Here is a 19,510-nt window from a genome sequence, read left to right on the forward strand (position 1 = left end):
TCTCAAACTTGAAAACCAATGGGCGGCAGAATATTTTTTTTTCAAAATGGCTGGTTAAAGAGCCTACATTTACTTTTCCACACTGAAAACTGACACTTGTGGGTTACAGTCATTTAGATATACTGTTAAAACTGTGCCAAACTGACTTGGCTGCTTTAAAGGTTTTGCAAACCACTTTTTCTCTCAGCTTTTTGCATATCTAGTAACTTCTCTGGAGTTTTTTGAATGCAGACATTGGACTCCACTAATAGGAATGGTACAAGAGTTACTCTGTTAGAAAGATGAAATAGTACCATTTAGAAACAATAGAAGTATTTAAAACTATGTCAAACATAGCTTACATCTGCTCCTCATACAAAACTGTAATAGAACTCAGTGGCATATTTACAAATTTTGTTTAGAAAGAACAATCACAGTGTGGGGGACACAATTGCATAATGGGAAAATTTACTACTAGTTGTGAAATAAATAAAAATGCAAAAAGGGTCACAAAAATACTTTTCCTACTTCATACACTCTGTTAATAATTCATTTCCTAACTGTTCCTAATTTAGGGAAATGGGTAGTTGCTAATCCAATGACATCATGAATCTGGGTATCAAATCAACCTATATTTCATAAAAGAGGATATTAAAGGTTATTTAGGAACTCATTAAAGACAACTGCTAGAATTTACAATGTTATTCTAATAAAATATTCTGTTGACTCAGGGAATTTCTTAGTCCTTGTGATTTCAACTATTCTGATCACTGTACAAAATGTAGGCACCTGTCTCCTTCCTAAAGCTTTTATGTAATTCCTTTATTGAGTGGACAAAAATGTGGAAAATAGATATGGATATGTTTTCAATGATTTTCATGCAGTCCCTTCAAGATTCAACTTTGCTGTGATCTAGGATATGTCTATAAATAAGACCCCCAAACAAATCATAAATAAAATAACCCTGGGCAGAACAACATATTTAGTAGATGATAAGAAAGAATGATAGCAACAATGGTTTTGAAATCTCTCTTTTTAAGCACAGATTTATAGCCGCGATATAGATTTGCCTGTGTAGCTTTCCATAAAATAGTTTAATCTTAAATCCATTTTTTTAAAAAAGATAAGGCTTTTACTAATTAGTAGGTTTGTAGGAATAGAGAACATTGTCTCTGTGTTGTACAATAAGGGAACTGAGATTACAGGTTTTGTAGACTGTACAATAAAAATCAAACAAGATTCAAGTGAACACAATGAAACCCCATTTACAATCAAGCCTGAAAGTGTTTTAGTTCCATTTAGTGAGTATGCTTTAATTCCACTAGAATCTAGGCAAATATTTTATTTAAAAATTAATTAATATGATATTGATTTTATGAAACAAACTCAAATCTCACTCTTTACTCTATACAGTTTTCTTTTCTAGAAGTTAAATTTCTGAAAGTATATTCACAAAAACTCTAATTTCTTTTAAAATAAAAGAAAAAAAAGAAAGAAATGAATTCTGAAATCCAAAGGCTTAGACTCAGAAAACTCTCACTGAAAAAAATCTTTTGTAAGTCAATAAATAAGGGAAAAGAAAAAAATGTAATATGTCACCAAAGACTCCAGAAAGACCAGAAAATAAAAAGCTGTGAATTTATTAAGTCTGACATATAAAGTAAATATATTTTGATATTTTTGCTAAATTTTCAAAATTATTTGGAGAACTTATTAGTATTGGATACACGTCAAAAACTCATGCCATCATTATGAAAAAATAGCAAACATCCCCACCCCATTAAGATTGCAAGTAAATAGATATTTTCTTCAAATTACTAAATTGCAGAATGAATGTTCTGTGCTTAGACAATTGCCTACAAAAGACTCAAATATTTATATTAGCAGATAGTTAATGTCCCAATTCAGCAGCATGCTTATATAGCAAATTATTGTGTGAATTATTTTCATGCCAGCAATACTGTGTTTTCTAATCATTGTCTTAAAGTACACACTTAAGCAGTCTTCTAAATAGGATGGATGTGTGGAATGCTGTGGTAACCACTGGAGACTTAAAAATAACTTATGAGAGTTTGTCTCAATTGCACATATAAATTCATTGGTCCCTCAATGAAGCCAAAGAGAGAAGTGTTTAATAGAATTTTCTATAAACTGTTGTTTTTGTGGATTTTCAACAGGTGCTGTTTTATGCTTGTGTAAAGGACAATGATAAAACCTGTCAAGATGAATGTATAAATTCACACCAAAATCCTTGTTGGGTTTGTTTTTCATTAACCTTGCTGCATTAGTTTATTTTCTGCCTGAAATGACTTGTGCTTACAGAAGTACTTTTTTCATCATGAATGCTGGTTTATAAACAGCCCTTCTTACAGGACATTAGTATGGAAGGGCAGAGACAAACCTAGCTATTAATTCATTATATATTAATTAGCTTAACAACTTCATCAGCATAACCATTGTCATCCAGGTCGCAAAACTCCAGACTGAAAAATGCAAACCAGTAAAAGATTATAATAAAATATGTAGAGTAACTGTAGTGGGGATATTTATATTTATTCTCCCTGTGGCATAAAATGTTTGCGAAAATCTCCTGAAAACAAAATTATAACATTACATTTTAGTCTCTTGGAATATTAATAATTTTAATTTTAGAAAACAAAGCAGAAATACATTTTGTGGGAATCACTGTGGCAGTGTACTACTGGTATTTCATATGCATTTGAACAATAAATTACCAAAGTTCTCATAAATTAGGTCAGCTGGGAAATAATACACAGGAATAAAACTATAAAGATCTTTCATTATTGCACACAATTAAAAGGTGTACAGTTAAAGCTGCTCTGTCAAGAGGGATATACGAATGCTATCCTTTCCCATTTAAATGGGGCTTTTACTCTTTAAAATATTTCTGACATGCACCAAAATACCTCTAGAATTCCTCTTAAATAGGACAATAGGACATTTAAAACTTGAAATTCTGTACTATAGGGTTGGAGGTGGCCAGAAAATTCCTAGGCATCCAGTGAAATACACAGTAACTCCCTTGCAGTTCCCTTATTTCCAGAGGGCCTGTAATGTGTTCATAGTGAGCAGTACCTTTTCCACTGCAACTGATATGAAAGAGAGAGGAAGTAATTTTTCACTCTGCATCAACTCAGGGCTGAGAGAGGCCCAGAAATTACAAAGAAATGTTTCACAGTATACATGCTTACAAATTCCCAGACACCTTAGGTAAGTGGATTTTATATCAAAGTAAATGTGAATTTTCCACTAAAAAAATAATTTAAAGAGAGAAAAAAGGAATTTTGCCTGAGTGTGGGTTATATAATCATTCTTTCAAAAACTGTATTAGAACTCCATAAAATAATTTGGACTTTTTACCTTAATTTTGATCAGCTTCAATTTCCATATGTGTTTTTTCCCCATTTAAGACATTGGCACTGCTTCTTCCTTGAAATAACACACTGAAATTAGAACAAGAATTACAATAATTAGAAGTTATGAAACTTATGTACCCAGAGTACCAAATAGAATCAGTTCCTGCCTCCTGTTGAAATTCACCTGTTAAAATATTAACTGAATAGAACTCTTGGTCCTGATAACACATATTTACATTTATATTTTTGTCTTTCAGTTTGAGCTTTGACTATGTTAAATGCCTAATTGATTTTTTTCTTCAATATTTTCATGATTTATCAGTAATGATGTCTGGTGCAGGAATTTCCTGGCAGTTAACAACAATAGAGAACAAAATTCTTCACTTAGAGTTCATTAGTACTTAAGTATTTTTAGGAGTCTTTCAAAGTCTTCTTATATTTCAGGATTTTTCTGACTCTGGCATGTCTTTCTTTCATGAATGTAATGGCCTGTGGATGGACGGACATCTTGAGAACTGTTGGTGAATATTCCCAATAGTTGGACTTGATGATCCTTCTGGGTCCCTTCCAACTCTGGTTATTCTATGATTTTAATACTCTTTTTTTTTTCTGTTGAATTTTAATTAATTTAAGGGAAAACAGTGGGCATTCACACTTCCATTACTCATTTATGTTCCTCTTAATCATTTGTGTAGTTCTAAAACTGAGAGGATCCCTTGTGGTGGGCTGGAGCAGAATCCTGGCAGGTTTGATGAACTTGCTTTATGAAAAAGGCGTATCACATCACTGAATGGAAGAGGAAGGGGCACTTAAACAGCTGCTACTGAGGCAATAAAACTAAGCTATTGGATTCAAGACAACAGTTAGACCCATGCTTTGTCTTTATTGGGATTGATGATGAACCATTTAGAGAGGCAATCCAATAATATTGCAATGAAAGTGCATGATGCTGTAATTTTATAGTTTGCATGGCCTCATTTAAATCAGTAATATTTTACAGGTACAGTAGGAAATTGGAGCTATATCTTCTTCATAATTTCTATATTCATTAGCAGTAATGAATAGGTGTTATAGAATAACATTAAAGCAATGCATTTAGCAAAAGAAAACCAAAGATATACTCTCTGGTTCCAAAGGGCTGCATGCACTTCTGCCTCGACACACATCAGTATGTTACTATTCTCATTAAAACTAGAACCACCCCACTGTTAGGTAACAATGATGAAGGAGACTTTCAGTGTCTCATCCAGAATGTATTTCATAGAATCACAGAATCATTAAGGTTGGAAAAGAACCCTAAGAACACTGAGTCCAACCATTAACCCAGCACTGCAAGTTTACCACTAAACCATGTCTTTAAGTACCACATCCACATGTTTTTAGAATGCTTCCAGGGACAGTGATTCCACCACTTCCCTGATCAGCCTGTTCCAATGCTTAGTTACCCTTTCGGTGAAGAATTTTCTCCTAATATCCTGTCTACACCTCCACTGGTGCAACTTCAAGCTGTTTCCTGTTGTCCTATTGTTTGTCCTCTGGGAGAAGAGACTGAGCCCCACCTTGCTCTTTCAGGTAACTGTAGAGAGCAATAAGGTCGACCCAAGACTCCTTTTCTCCAGGCTAAACAACCCCAGCTGCCTCAGCCACTCCTCATAAGACTTGTGCTCCAGACTCTTTACCAGTTTCTTTGCCTTTCTTTGGAGACACTGGACAACTGAAGACTGAAGACTCAGCACAGGCCTAGTCACATGAATGCACATGTTTCAAAGCTTTCAGCTGCCTTAGTACACTTTGTCCAAACGAGCAGTGAGTGTCACGAATACATCTGCCATGTATCGCCCATACTGTCTGATGAAGACAAGAATTGAAAAGAACATCTATCCTGAGATGTGCTGATTGTGCAGGACTAACCTGATGGAGGGGTCTGCCTGGCACTCCATCTGCGTGGGAAAATGCAATGTTACTGTCACGCTTTGAAAAGATGTTTCCTCCTTGAGTGTTCTTGATAATTAGTATTTTACCTGATGTATTGTAATGAGCTCCTATCTCCCAGATATGCTGCTCTGGGCTCAGTCAACACTGTAAGCCAGATTTCACGAGTAGGGAAACTAAAGCCAGGAAACTAAAGCCAATTGAGAAGTAATAGACAGGATACTACTGTAATGAAACATCTCAAGCAGCAAGATAGGAGGAGTTGGGGGGTCATACAGAGCCCAGGTCCAGGACATAAAAGCTGGACTGGGATAAGCTGAGCAGCCTAGTCATTTGGACTGCCTTCTGTGGGCTCCTAGGTTTTATTTCTCATTGATGGGGCAATGAATGACTTTTACTTGATTAAGGGAAAAGGAAGGAAGTTGCATGGGTACCTTTGTCTCATCCCACTTTTTTCCTCTCCTTTCATTAGACTTTAACGATTTTTTATGTCTGTGCTTTCATTCTATAAAAAAGGTACCTTCAATCTAAAGAAGACTTAAAGTCTTCACAGAGAAGATATTATATAAGTCATTATCGGAACAGTAGTTAGCTAAATAAGGAAAAAAACCTAGCAACTCAAAATGGCAATTCATCATCAAGTGTCTTCTGCTTTATGTGCTAACAGCCTTTCTCAGCTTCCTTTAAGCCATCTGCTTGTTTCAGCTATCTCTCCATACCACCAGCCTCTCCCACTGCATCCCTCTCCAACTCACACATTTGCTCATCACTACTCAGACTACTCAGAGTTTGTGTTTTACCTTCTAGACACTCTTGCCTTTTTCCACAAACATATTTGTTCTACCAGGTAGAAGTATCAGCTGATGCTGCTTATGCAGGAGAACAAACTTGTGTTAGTTCCTTTTCGTGTCAGGAAGAACCTCCAGTACCTCCATTTAAATAAACACCTCAATTTAAATAAGCACCTCCATTAAAATAAGGTGTTGAAGGACACCAGGGAAAATCAGCATATTTTGATAGGCAGGAGTATACAATAGGTACTTAGGAATGACAATAATACAGTGAAACTAGGAAGCAAATTACATGTGGATTTCTTTTCTCTTAGTGCTACTGAGAGAAGTCTTTCTTTTGCTACTTTAAAACACAGACTTTACTGAAAAAGATTTTGTTGTTGTCATAGTAGTATTTTGTAAATGCCTAGCTACAAAACTGCTGGGTGGTGGGAGTAAAATGCGAAGGAATTGCACATGAAAATGTATATGATCACAAAGACTTGAGTATGCAAGCTTATATTCCAGATGTATGGGAAATAACTATTACAGCAGTAAGTCACAATGTTGTAAAGCACAAAACTGAAGGCTAAGTACTTGCAGCCATCTGCAAAATGCAAACAACCAGCTATGAAAATGTAGGTCATTAATTTAAGAAATCACTGGGGGAAAAATGGAACAGGAACGATAAACAGTTTAGTGCAGGGTTGAAAAAAGGCCCTTGTGGAGGTAATCAAGATGAGAGTGGGCGATACACAGAAACTGAGAGAGGACCTTATCCCAGGAAGAATCAGCACATGCCCAGCAGAGAGGAGGTCCTCTGCAAGGAGATCAGAGGCACCTTGCACAGAGGAGACAATCTCTGCATTGCCTCTGTTCTCAGAGAAGATTTTGTCTTGTAGGATATGTAGGGGTCGCTTTGTTTGTTCATTGAAGGAAATTTTAAAAGCATCTGTTTGATCTTGGAATGCTGTTGAAAAGACGGATGGGCAAGAAAAGAAAGGTGAATAAGTGCCAGTTTCTTTCCATGATTTATAATTTACTAACAATGTTCTGATGGAAATTTCTTTACCAGAGAGTACCTAGATACTGTGAGGTCATTTCCATATTTACTTTTTTTTTAAATGACCAACCAAATAGATATGGAGAGACAAGCTTGAGATAGCTTGGAGGTTTAGGTTGACAGAGATGTTTTTCTGAAAAATGGATTTTCGCTACAGTTATCCAATATTTAATATAGTGCTCATAACACCCTGGATCCAGATACTGCACTAAGCATAACCCACAAGCCACTACACTGACATATCTTTAGCTTGAAGGCATAAAAAGCCTCACAAAACTAAATTTAGGACCATTCATCTTTAATATCTTAAATTCGTTAAATTATAACAGGCTGTAATCATGGTCATTTATGCCCTCCTTAAGAAAAGAGAGGTTAGTTCCAAAAGTGCTGGCAATGAAAATCTGAAAAGTTTAAAACTTTCTTGTCAGCCATGCTAAGTGCAACTAGCCAAATAAAATAAGACATGATAGATTCACATCTTTTCTCTGAATATAGCTGAGAGGTCACTCCAGTGATACTTGTGGGATCATGGTACTGCTTGTAAGTATTGCAGTTTTCATCACACAGCTTTTGCAATAATCTCAAATCTCTTTTTCTACTGATTTTTCTAATGATTTTTCTAGTGATCACTTTCTTCAGTGAACTTCAGTTCCAGACCCACTCTTTATTTATATATTTGATCCAAATTTTCTAATAAATAGAACAAACAATATTATACACATGTATCTCTTTTGAACAAGCCACTGAATACAACACTTCACAATCAGGCTTTGTGGTATAATACACATAATATACGTATAAGCACAGATAGCAGAATCAGTTTGAGAAATAGAAGGCTACCTCTACCAGATAACACAACCAATATTTCAATTGCACCTCCTTAAATCCATGTCCTGACTGATGTGAACAATTTTCAAACTTTTGAGCACTCTGATGAATGTCAAATGAGTGCATCTGCTTCCGTACTTCTCCCCCTTAGTTCCCTTTTCGTACATGATATCTTGTACTCTGCATAGTCATGCCAGTAACGCAGGCCATGTTTTAAAGGCAACTGTATTTACCTTAAATACCACCCATCAACCACAAAATGAAAGATTATATCACAGTGACAGGAATAGCAATTAAAATAATCACTATCTTTTATTAAGCTTTAAAAGTAATTAAAACTAAAATCTGTCACTGGCCTTATAAAAGCAATCATCTGTTTTTCTTTCAATTCTGCATAAATTAAACAAATATTTGCTGTTAATTAAAAACGTGGGTTTATACTTGCATTTTATTGCAAATAAATTTGTGCTAGTGTGTATATGGGCGACTTTTTAGCCCTGGTAGAATAGACATTTTATTAAACAATGACAAGCAATAAAGCCTGCTGTTCCGAGGAAGGGAAGGATGCCCTGTTGGCCGTCATGCTTTCAAGAAGCACAAGGGATTGCCTTGTATTCAAATGGCATAGAAGGTAGAACTGCAAAAGAACAACAAATTAATTAGAGCAATCATTTTGAAGAGCAGTTCCAAACCCCATTTTAATTAGCAAATAAAGCAGAATACTAACTGCTTAAGAACTATTTTTGCTTTCTGATTTACTGGATGATGGCAGCTGTACTGTGCTTTGTTACAAATCACAAAATCTAGTGCCTCATTTTGCATGCAAAGTGCATTAAAATACCTTCTTTCCCATTCTATAGGGGCCTTCAAGATATATTACAATGGTAAAGTCTGTACAACCCAGCACAATTATTTTCTAATTAGCATCCTTAAATGTTGCATTGTGGCCTGAATCAGTTTTAGCATTGTCAAAGAGTTCTAGAAACAGCCGTATCTGTACAACCCAGGCCACATGTGACAAAATTAAATTGGCACACTTCACTGTATAGACCTTGTGCTCCTGGCAGTGATAGCCAGCTCAGTACCTCAGAGAGAAGGCTCAGCTGTCACTCACTGACCCATTAACGCTCAGGTTGCATCCTGCAGTGTCATAGTCCTCATTCTCACAAAGAGAGTGCTCCCTGGAGACCCCCAGTACCTCCAGGAATGAGGGAAGGACAGCCCTGACAGCAGCACTTTCAAACAGGGCAGCACAACATAGCAGGAGAGTGCCTTGTGCCAACATCCCAAAGTACACTTGAAATCCACTGTGCTGCCCTGGTGAGCCAGTTTTAAATGGGAGATCATCTCTAACAAGCTATAGCTGTCTCCTTCAACATCATACACACATACACATGAAAAAGGTCACAGCCAGTGTGACCAGTACACACTGGTGTACTGCAGAAACACAGTTTGCTCAAGTCGTGCTGCAGACCAATTCAGTGAGGTGTTAAGTAAAACAAACACCTGCTGCTGCTTCTCAAATATAAAGGGGAACCATTGGAGGAATAAGGAAAAATCATACATCAAAAAACCAATGCTTTTTTCCTCTTTATCCAGAGTCCTGTAACTGCCTGTACACAAAATAATTTGAACATACTGCAACTCACTGTTTACATAAAGGGAATATTGCTTTGGGCTTATGTGGGTTTTATGCTATGGGGAAAAACCCCACAGGTCCAATTCAGTGCAGGAGAAGACAGTGTCAAAATCACTCTGCCTGTAGAGCTCAGGCACATCTCCCCAGCAATTTAACACACCGGGGATTTACTGCATAGATATGATTTAGGCCACACTGTGTGCACTGGAAAATTAAATTATATCTTACCTGTAATAGGGTATGGTTGTGTATATGTAGACATATGAGGACAAGTCAAAGTATGTGTGCATGCACACATGCACATAGGCAGAAAAAGGAGAAAAAGAAACAAAAAGAACCAGACTGGAACTTAATGGAAAAGATAAATTCAGGCATGATTACAGCTGTGAGGCGAAAACAAAAGTCCCAATTCTGTGGATTACGTGGAGAATGATCCAGTAACAAGGATTTATTTCTAAAGATTCACACTTCTCATTTTCTGTCTTCTCAAAAAAACACACCCGTGACACCCCATGCAAAAGAAGTCACAGAAGAGAATACAAGTAATTAATACAAACATGAATATAAAAATAATTCTTTTTTGAAAGAAATAATACATTGTTGCTATTGCTGCAGGGGACTTAAACTCAGTACACTGCAGCCCCCACGTTTCAGCCTCTAGGTCATGTTCACTGATGGATATAAAACAGTGTAAAAGAATTCTGGCCCCCAAGGGGGAGTAGAAGCAAAAACCCAAGGAAAAAAACAAAGGACAGAAACTTAACTCCGCTTGTTCTGCCAATACAGAGTTGAAAGACAGATGAAATCTCCTCCTTAAATCTATCACAAAATAATTTCTGGTTAAAAAGTAGGCATATTATCTCAAAGAAGAAAAGAGAGCAAAAGCCCAGTTTGTAGAATAAAGTATTCTACAATTATAGAATTAAAAATATCTGAAAATTTCCTTTTTTGTGTGACCAGTGCTCTAAATGTGAGTGTTCTTATTTTTCAGTACCTGGGTTTGCCCATCACTTAAACCTGTATCTCTTCCTGTTTACCAAACCCAGCTCACACTTTAGGCACATGCCTCAATGAAATGCATGTTTATGCCTTACCAAGTCCAGAGAAACATTTGTTTTAATATATGGATTTTATAGCATGTCCAGATGGGGGCCACTTAGTTGTAAAGAACATCCCTGCTTTGAAATGTGACCTGGGGTAGTTGGGTATCATTGGGCTGGATGTTTATGTCACGGTAACTTTAAACTCAAACCATCTTCAGAGTGGGTTAAGCCCTCTCTACCATAGTGTCACAGGGCAGTGATGACTCCAGCTTTAAACGGGAATATTTCTGGTGCACACTCCCTAGCAATTGGTCTGCTGGGCACAGCAAACAATGAGCACCACTGTCTTCTAATTATATGGTCAGAATCATCTCGGTTGTCCTAGTGCCCTCAAAGAGATTGCACAGGAGTAGCTGAGATTTAAACAGAGATTATAGAGTTTTCATTATAGAGCAATTCTAATTTAAAAAAAAATCATAATAATGAATTACAGAATTAAAAATAGATACAAACATATTATACTAATATATATTTAGTTATCATTTTAGAGCAAAATTAATTGGAATAGAATGCAACTCTCCTTTTCTTCAGGTGCTGGCTTTGCAGGGCTACTAACACTGCTAAGCAGGAAGGATCCTATGGAGACACTGAAGCCAGCTAATGTGATTCTGGCTCTGGATAGGAAGCAGATCAGTTGAGTATGATGGTGCTACATTATAGGCTCTCACTTCTCTTATTAGACACACACTTTGAAGGTTGAAAAGGGTATTTATTTATCTCCTGCAGCACTATGTGTCTAGAGGTTATTAGTGATTAAAGAACTATTTTAGGATTTTCTGTGACAAATTTCTCTGTGGTATACGCAGCAGCAGGGAGTCGGCAGCAGTTCCCGAAAGCGCTGCTGTCCTATAGCACAGTGGGGTGAGCAGAGCACAGCCCTCCCACATCCTGCACCTCATTTCTTTCTCCCCTAAAGTCCCCAGGTATCTTTTTCAGCTGGGAGTGGGAATAGACTCAGGTCTAGCAGGAAAACTCTTGATTTGTCATTATATTCCTTTCCTGAGGCAGCAGCAAAGAGAAGTGCCAGAGACCAAGTTAGTGGTTAGTGTTCCTCGTGCTTGAGGACGATGAAGTACCAAAAACGCAGCACAAGATTGTGCCAAATTCACAGAGATAATGAATTGTCAACTTACAATTAGTAATAATAAAAAACAGAGGAGGTTTGAGTCAGGAAGACTCAGAAAAATAAAACACAAACCCATCTATTGCCTATTTGGTCAGAAGTGTACACAGAAATGTACAATACTGAACTTATTACGGTGTTGTTTCATATATATTTCCTATTCCTCTTCACTTGTTAAATGAAAAATAAATAAATATGGCAAACAAGATTGTGAAACACAGGTTATGCCAGGAAAGCCAATGTGCTCAAATATAAAGCTTTTTTTTTAAATGTTACTTTAGCTTTTTGTCATATTTTAGTTGTACATCACTAATGTCTTATTCATGTATTCTCTCTTCCTTCATATACATGTATACATATATATATACATACCCACACTACCCAAGTATTCGTGTGTATAAATACATACACAAATCTGAGAGTTTGAAAATGGAAATAAAATTAGACAACATTAGAGTACAACAAATCTGTCACACTGTTGCCTTAATCACAGCAAAATAAATGCCCAGATCAAATAATATATTAAAACAAGCAATATGAGCTAAGTCCCATGGCCTTTTGGACAATGGGAAAGAGACCAGTTTTTCCCAGGCAGGTTCTGTCTAGCTCACAGTGTCTTAGTATTCTGAAACCCTATGGTTACACCACTCAGGAATTATTAAAGCATTGTCTGGGAAATTTACATTCTCCTGTTATGGTTTAGATTACCTTCCTTCCAGAAAATCTGCTACATGAAATATTACTTTGCAAAAAGAGGGAGCAATTATTTTAACAATGTTTCTGGAAAGTAAAAGCTATTAGATTTCACTTGAATACTTTTAGTTGCACATTAGTGAAATGATACTGTCGCTTTAGGAAGTCTAACATTTGCTTCCATTAGAGACTTGCAGATTGCCAGTTCCAGCAGGGCCCAGAACAACTTCTACTGAAGTTATAATACCAGTACTGGTAGCAAAGCAACATCTCCTTTGACGAAGGGAATTCTGTCTCTGAGCACTGTAACATTTGGAGACTTATGTGAAAAAAAGTTTTTATATTTAGCGTGCAATAAAAATATCTTACAACACATATTTCTGAGGTCCTTGTCAGTATGTATGATAACAGTATGGAACATTTATGCTTATGAGTGACAGTATTTACCACAGTATTGTATTTGCAATTAAATGCTAGTCATCTACAGTATCACTTTGCAATGAAGTGAGAAGGAATATCATAGGTGATCTAATAGACCTGGCAGTAAACTTTCCAGAGAGTCTTTTCAGGCCCTGTTTTAGATGTAGGTAGCTTTACTTATGCGTATCTTCACTCACCTCAAACATACTTTGCTTAAAGATTCATATATAAGAAAAGTGTCACCCTTCAAGGAGAGAATATAAGGCTTCCAACCAAAGCAAATACTGTGGTGAGCTGTTGGGAGACGGGTGACTGGGCATGGAAGAATGGAAGGCCTTTCAGACAATTGTCAGAAATACTCATTTTACCTGTAAGTTAGTTGGAAATGATGCAGAAAACTGACTTCTCCTGTGCCTGTGCTTCAGTGAAGAAAAGAAATAAACAGCCTCTAAGTTCTTTCAAAGAATTAAGTTTTCTGATGAAAGTCAAATTTATGTCGTTTAACGAAAAGTTCATTATGGTTTTTTTCAGTATAAGAGCAAAATACATATTTATTCCCAAAATTTTCTCCACAGACACTTTGAGACAACCAGATGCACGAACAGGGAAACTATAAAATGCACCATCTCAGAACCACATGGAACATGACTATTCTGAAATGTAGTTTTCACCCTAATTGTAACATCAGCTAATACAATGGCCCTTTCTGAAGGATCTCCAGTCTGGAAAAAAATATTACAAATACTTCCAGAGGAAATCTTCTTACCAAGAGTTTTAGTCATATTTTGCTGTATTGTTACAGTTGGATGTGGACTTGTGTACCTTTTTTCCAAGCAGTTCCTTAACTCTAAGCCTTTGAGGTTCATTAATCCTCTCATTTTATGCACAGTGTTGTTTTATGAGTAAGAAATATGAGCCTCTTTTTGCTTTTCCTCACAAGAGCATCTGTACCTCATAAAAGATATGAAAGACAGATTTATTTACTGTACACTATCATTTTAATATAGTTTTTTTCTGGTGTCCGTGGGCATTGGCAGTTGTAAGTCTTCAGTGGAAAGAAACAAACTTTTCAGTGGCATCACATGACTAATGGTAGCTAAAGGAACCATCTTTGTCCTAATGCCTGTATTTTTGTGTGGGCTACAGTTTCCAACACACAGGCACTTGCCTTCCAAAGCAGTAGCATTAAGCAATATCTATTAATAGATGATTTTTTGTATTTTTTTACCCTCCTGAAAACAGGCAAAAATAGGGAGCAAAGCTTATACAGTATCGAAAGTAACATGTTATTTATGACATGAAAGATGAGGGAGAGATGAAGACTTTTCTGGGACTCTAATAATGCCTTCCTATAGAAGCATTATTTGCCTTTGACAGAACCTGCCATTTAATGAAATCTGTTTACAGAAAGAATTTACTGTTCAATACTATGTTTGTAAGTAAGAGCAATAAGTCATACCTGGTAGAAGCTATTAAGCAGTATTCAAAATGAGAATAATGTAATGAAAGTGAGAAAATAATTCTAAAACTCAGCATAGTCTGAGCAACATTTATTGAATCCATTTATGGGCTTCTGAAGGTACCTTGCACTACACAGGTAAAATTCCATGTCCAAACAAAACCTATGAACTACATAAGTCCCCATTAGCTCTCAAAATAGTACATACATGATAGTTAGGGCTTTCACACATTTTGCACAATGTTGAATTTCATTCACAGAGAAAAAAAAAGTTAGGAGTTACCTTTCTAAACTCTCCCTAAAAGTTCCCTGTTTAAACTCTTTTTCATGCACAATTGGGAATATGGGAATTATATATATTATGCTTACTCAGACATTGATCTAGAGAATGTAATTTAACTACACAGTAACTCCCAGTTGTTAGCAGAGAAAGCCTAATGCCAAGTTTGTTTCAAAAGGAAGAATACAAAGCAAACACTTATTCTGTGACATGACAATGGATGCTTCCAAGTGTGTTGCAAAATTATGTTATAGTAACGTAAGCAACAAATTATGTCTCTTCTCAGTGAAAATCATCATCCAGCTATGACTGAAATAGATAAGTTCACAAGCAAAGTTTTCCATGCAATGGCATGTGAAAACATCCATGAACTCAAGCTCTTGCTTGCTTTTCCATTCTCTTTCTACATAATAAGCTCTTATTGATGAGAAAAGATCAAGAGTGGAAATGAGATATTTCTATTACGTGTGATCAGTTAGATCATGAGTCTATATTGTCTCCAGAAGGACAACAATCCTACCCAAAAGTGCTACTTGTGCATGTGTATATTGTTCATGTGATTTAATTTTGATGGTCCTTATGAAATATAGTTGGATGGAGTGAGCCCTGCCCTTTGACAGGGAGCACCACATAAAAGTTATTCCAATTCTGTAATAGTTCATTGTTATATATGTATTGCTATTTACACTCTTTACAGCTTCTCAAATGTTCTACCTGTTACTAAAATAATCAATTTTTGTATAGGGTCTGGAAATTTATTGTACAACTCAGTGGCTAAGGTCTACAAAAATTCAGTTTATTTTTATGTTGGTAGTAGTATTTTTTTTCTTCTTCAAGAAATCAGTACTAAAAAAACTCTGTTATTATCTGTATTTTGACTCCACATAGCACCATCCAGATTTATATTCACACTGGTGCTAAAGTAATCGTGATAGCATTTTCATTATTACTATTCTAGAAGATAACATACAGAAGAATATTACTGAAATAATATATTCATTATAAATTATCAAACAGAACTAGAAGGAAACTTAAACAAAGAAATCTAACACTTATGGAATACTTATTGTGAATAAATTAGCTTCTCATATTTCTAAATAAGGTGGAATTTATCTTCTACCACCTTTTTCCAAAAGTAGGGAGCAGGTGGCTGTGTCATACTGGGGAAGGAAAACAGCAGTGTGAACACCATTTATTAGCATTATTCATAAACCTTCTATCATGAAGAGCATTACACTGCTCACTATTCAGCATCAGGGTATGAAAAGCGCACTCAGGCTTCAAAAATCAATGACAACTTGCCCTTTACCCACAGCTTTTCTATGGCAAGCAGCAAAAAAGCCACTCCTAAAACTCAGCATGCCCTTTTTTAATTCATAGTTATGTTTCCACTTGAAGAGACAAGCCAAAACAAACTATTCCTCCCTGAGAAGCACCATGGGAATAAGTTCCCTCTCAACTTCAATAATTATTAAGCAAGTGTGTTTCTTCATTCCCTCTTCCACTGAAAATGCAACCCATTTATAAGGACAAGGTTGTGTTCTGCTCCCCTGTTTGCATAATTCCCAGATGTCAACCTGAAGGTTGGCTGCATCCAGCAGAATCCTGCTTTGCTTTTCTCTGTAAGGTTGAGCCCTTACACAGCTGCAAATGGGCTTGTGCTGCTGCAGAAAGTGGCAGAAGAAGTCCAACAGCTAGAACTCTGTAAGCAGTTGTACAACCTTTCTCAGCTGAGCATACACCTCTAACTATTTCTGACCATTTCTTTACAATTTACAGCAATTGTAGTTAACCATAAAGAAAATTCTAACAGCTGTTAGAATTTCATTCCTCAAAATAAACAAGAAAAGAAATTAATTCATTTACAAAACATAGTCTTCGTACTATCAAGGTTTGTAGAGGAAGCAAATTTATTCTGATTCTCTATAGTCATATGGCCTTACAAAGTAGAAAATTGTTTTCCAGATATCATGTAACACATTGTAAAAGTGTGTTCTCCTAATTGGCACTGTAAATTATTCAACTGAATTCTGCCAGCATTATACTGTATTTAGTTTCTGTCTTTTGAACAGCAAAACCATGGTGATACTTGCAAGGAAACCAAAGACAGAATCCTGAATGAAAGCAGAATGTATAGTGAATAATATACCATTTGACAGAAGGAGAAATGAGTGCCACAGCTCACATTACACACTGTGATGAGTGTACTCAGAACTTCACTATGTCAGAGGACAAAGAAGAGAAAGAGGTGTTCCTTAGGCTCAGCAACAGCAACAACCACCTGCCAAATGTTTTTAGATGGCCACAGCGATATTTATGGCATAACCATACAGCGTAAATAGACTTTAAGCTAAAAAATTAGCTGAAATAACCAGTGATGAACTTGCTCTTCAAGATGGAGATGATCAATTTGCTTTTCAAGAGGAGAATATTTTCTTTTCAGAGCCCTGCTTTGTGCTTGTGCTAGCATCTTCATGGCTAAAGGAAAACCTTACAGGGAGTTGACTGTTATCAACTGGTAAATGAATCTTTCATATGTGAAGACCATTTTCCTTTCACAGGTGATGATACATAATTTATTTCATACTTAATTCTGCAAAATTGATTAACTGAAGCATGAAAATTTTTCACAAGATAAGATGTTCATTTTATATATGAGGGTATCAAAACTATTGACAGTTGTTTACCATTTATTCACAACAGTTAAAACTTCAGTGTCTGCAGAGTAAGTAAATAAATAGGTATCTCAGGAGGACAGGTGCTTCTGGAAAATTTCTGATTTCTTCTATAAACTTTCAGTTTCTATAGGAACCCAAAATTTTCTACTTCTGGTTCACATAGGAAAAAAGTTTTAGAAATTACTAACATAATATCTGTCTGAATTTGCTCTCTCAATTGTGTAGTGAATGAAAAATAATGGACCTGATGACAGAAATAATGAAACAAGTAGGGAGCCTATTTTCCTGTGGTGGCTTGGTGCCTGTTTCAAGTGGTTACACAGGAATCATATTTAGATTTTACTTGAGGAAGCACTATAAAGAGATCAGAAATGTTATAAAGTTCTGCAGCTACTTTTCCACGCCAATTAAAACTTATATTTCATTTTTGTTTTTCTTCCATTCATCTGTGAAAGACTCCAAGCCACATCAGTTTTTTATAAAGTTTCATACTTTTCTGAGAATCTTCTCTTTGAATTTTCTTTATAGCTCATTGAATACTAATTTCTAGCTTGATATTCTTTCATTAGACTCATCTAACTCATATTCCTGTACTTTTCCACAGTTTCATGGAGGAACTGGTTCTGTTAGTTTTCTCTTTCTTTCTTTCAATCATTTTGAACAGGACAAATAGGTTTTCTAGTGCTTCCTTTGAGTTCAGCAGTATTTTCTCCACCTATTCCCAGTAGACCAGCCTGTGAATAATTGATGTGATAGTGATGAAATGGCAAGACTAATGTAAAAGATCTCTTTAAAAGTTGAGTTAAATCAAGTTTGTTTATCTACTTCAGCTTCACCAAGTTTACATTCCTCATTACTTTTACAAGAAGCTTTCTGCAATAGCTCTGAAGTGCGTGTAAAGTCTATGAAGAAACTCTTCCTTTGCCTCTGGAATGCCAGTGGGGGCCACTGAAATAAAGAGTAACTCTCAGATGAATAGTGCCTCTGTTTTTTAATAAAGGATGCTACATCACAAAGGGAAAGAACATTATTTGCAGTTTTCCTACTTTATTGTTTAACATCTCAAAGCTTTAACTTCTTGGTTTCCACCCTTCACCAAACACTTTGTTATAGCAGTCTGGTTGTTAAACTGCTCATAAATGTGCAATTGTACTGTGAAGGAAATAAGTGGTATACTGTTTAAACAATGAAAATGTATATTGAAAAAGAAAACTCCCTCAAAACCGGGAAAAAATGCAGCAACACTACACTCGGAGTAACAAAACTCAGATTTCCTCAGAACAGGAAAATTGTTTTAGTAAGCATCCAAATTTTTCTGTTCCATAAATATGACACTCGTGCTCTGCTGTAGAAGCAAGCACAAAGAACTCTTCATACTTGAGTATGAAGGATGGAAGGTGACAAGATTCAGTGTGCTGCAGACCTTTGACATGTCCATCCAGTGAAAGTGAGCAAGCTTCAAGAGCGAACATTTCTAGCTATTGATGGAGAGAAGTGCAAGAACTCAATCATGAAAATTCAAGTTGTCTAGTCACAGGAGTGTGGATAGAAGAGTCTGCTACTCAGAAAAGACCCAGGTTTACTGCTTTCCAGAAAGACAAATTAAAAAAAAAAAAACAAAACAAAACAGACTCTTTATTCCTGATGAGTGATGGAAAGGGTGAAGGGCAGGGACCCAGTTCTAAGGAATTTCTAAGGAATACAGCTGTGATTCAAGAGGAGGTGGCTTATTTCCAGGGCTTTGTTGCTTTTTACAGTGTCCACATGGAGTGTCCAATGTGCTCTGTTGACTACCTCTTGCTAAATTTTATGTTAAGAAAAATACAGAACTATTAGAAGAAAATAATTTCTTATGCTACCTAAAGATACTTATTTGGTTGATCTTCACATTTAGCTGGTTTTGTTCTACCTGTTTTGGACCCATAAAAGGTGCTGAGAAGTGAACAAAGATTTCACCAGTTGTGATTTCACTCTATTTTATATTCCCAAAAGACTGATGTTAAAGTAACATACAAGGTATGAGGGTAATATTACTGTATTCTCCAAAACTCAAGTCAATTGTCCTAAGCCGTAGCATCAAAATGACAGCACTGTGAAGCTTTAATCAATTTGATAGTGCTGTGGTTGCAAAACTCTGACCAGCCTTTTCAGATCAACATTCTCAGA

General features: G+C 36.1%; 1 long non-coding RNA gene across 5 annotated transcripts in view; it reads right to left on the minus strand.

Moving 5' to 3' along the window:
• The window catches only part of LOC135412933 (uncharacterized), a 126,647-nt gene that overhangs the window by 73,296 nt on the left and 33,841 nt on the right, over positions 1-19,510 (minus strand). For all 5 annotated transcript variants that reach the window (XR_010430037.1, XR_010430034.1, XR_010430036.1 and 2 more), the window contains exon 2: positions 3,361-3,443. This is a non-coding gene — a long non-coding RNA (uncharacterized LOC135412933). The remainder of the gene's footprint in view (positions 1-3,360; positions 3,444-19,510) is intronic.

This window comes from Pseudopipra pipra, chromosome 4, assembly GCF_036250125.1.
Source record: "Pseudopipra pipra isolate bDixPip1 chromosome 4, bDixPip1.hap1, whole genome shotgun sequence".
In the NCBI taxonomy this organism is placed as follows: domain Eukaryota; kingdom Metazoa; phylum Chordata; class Aves; order Passeriformes; family Pipridae; genus Pseudopipra; species Pseudopipra pipra.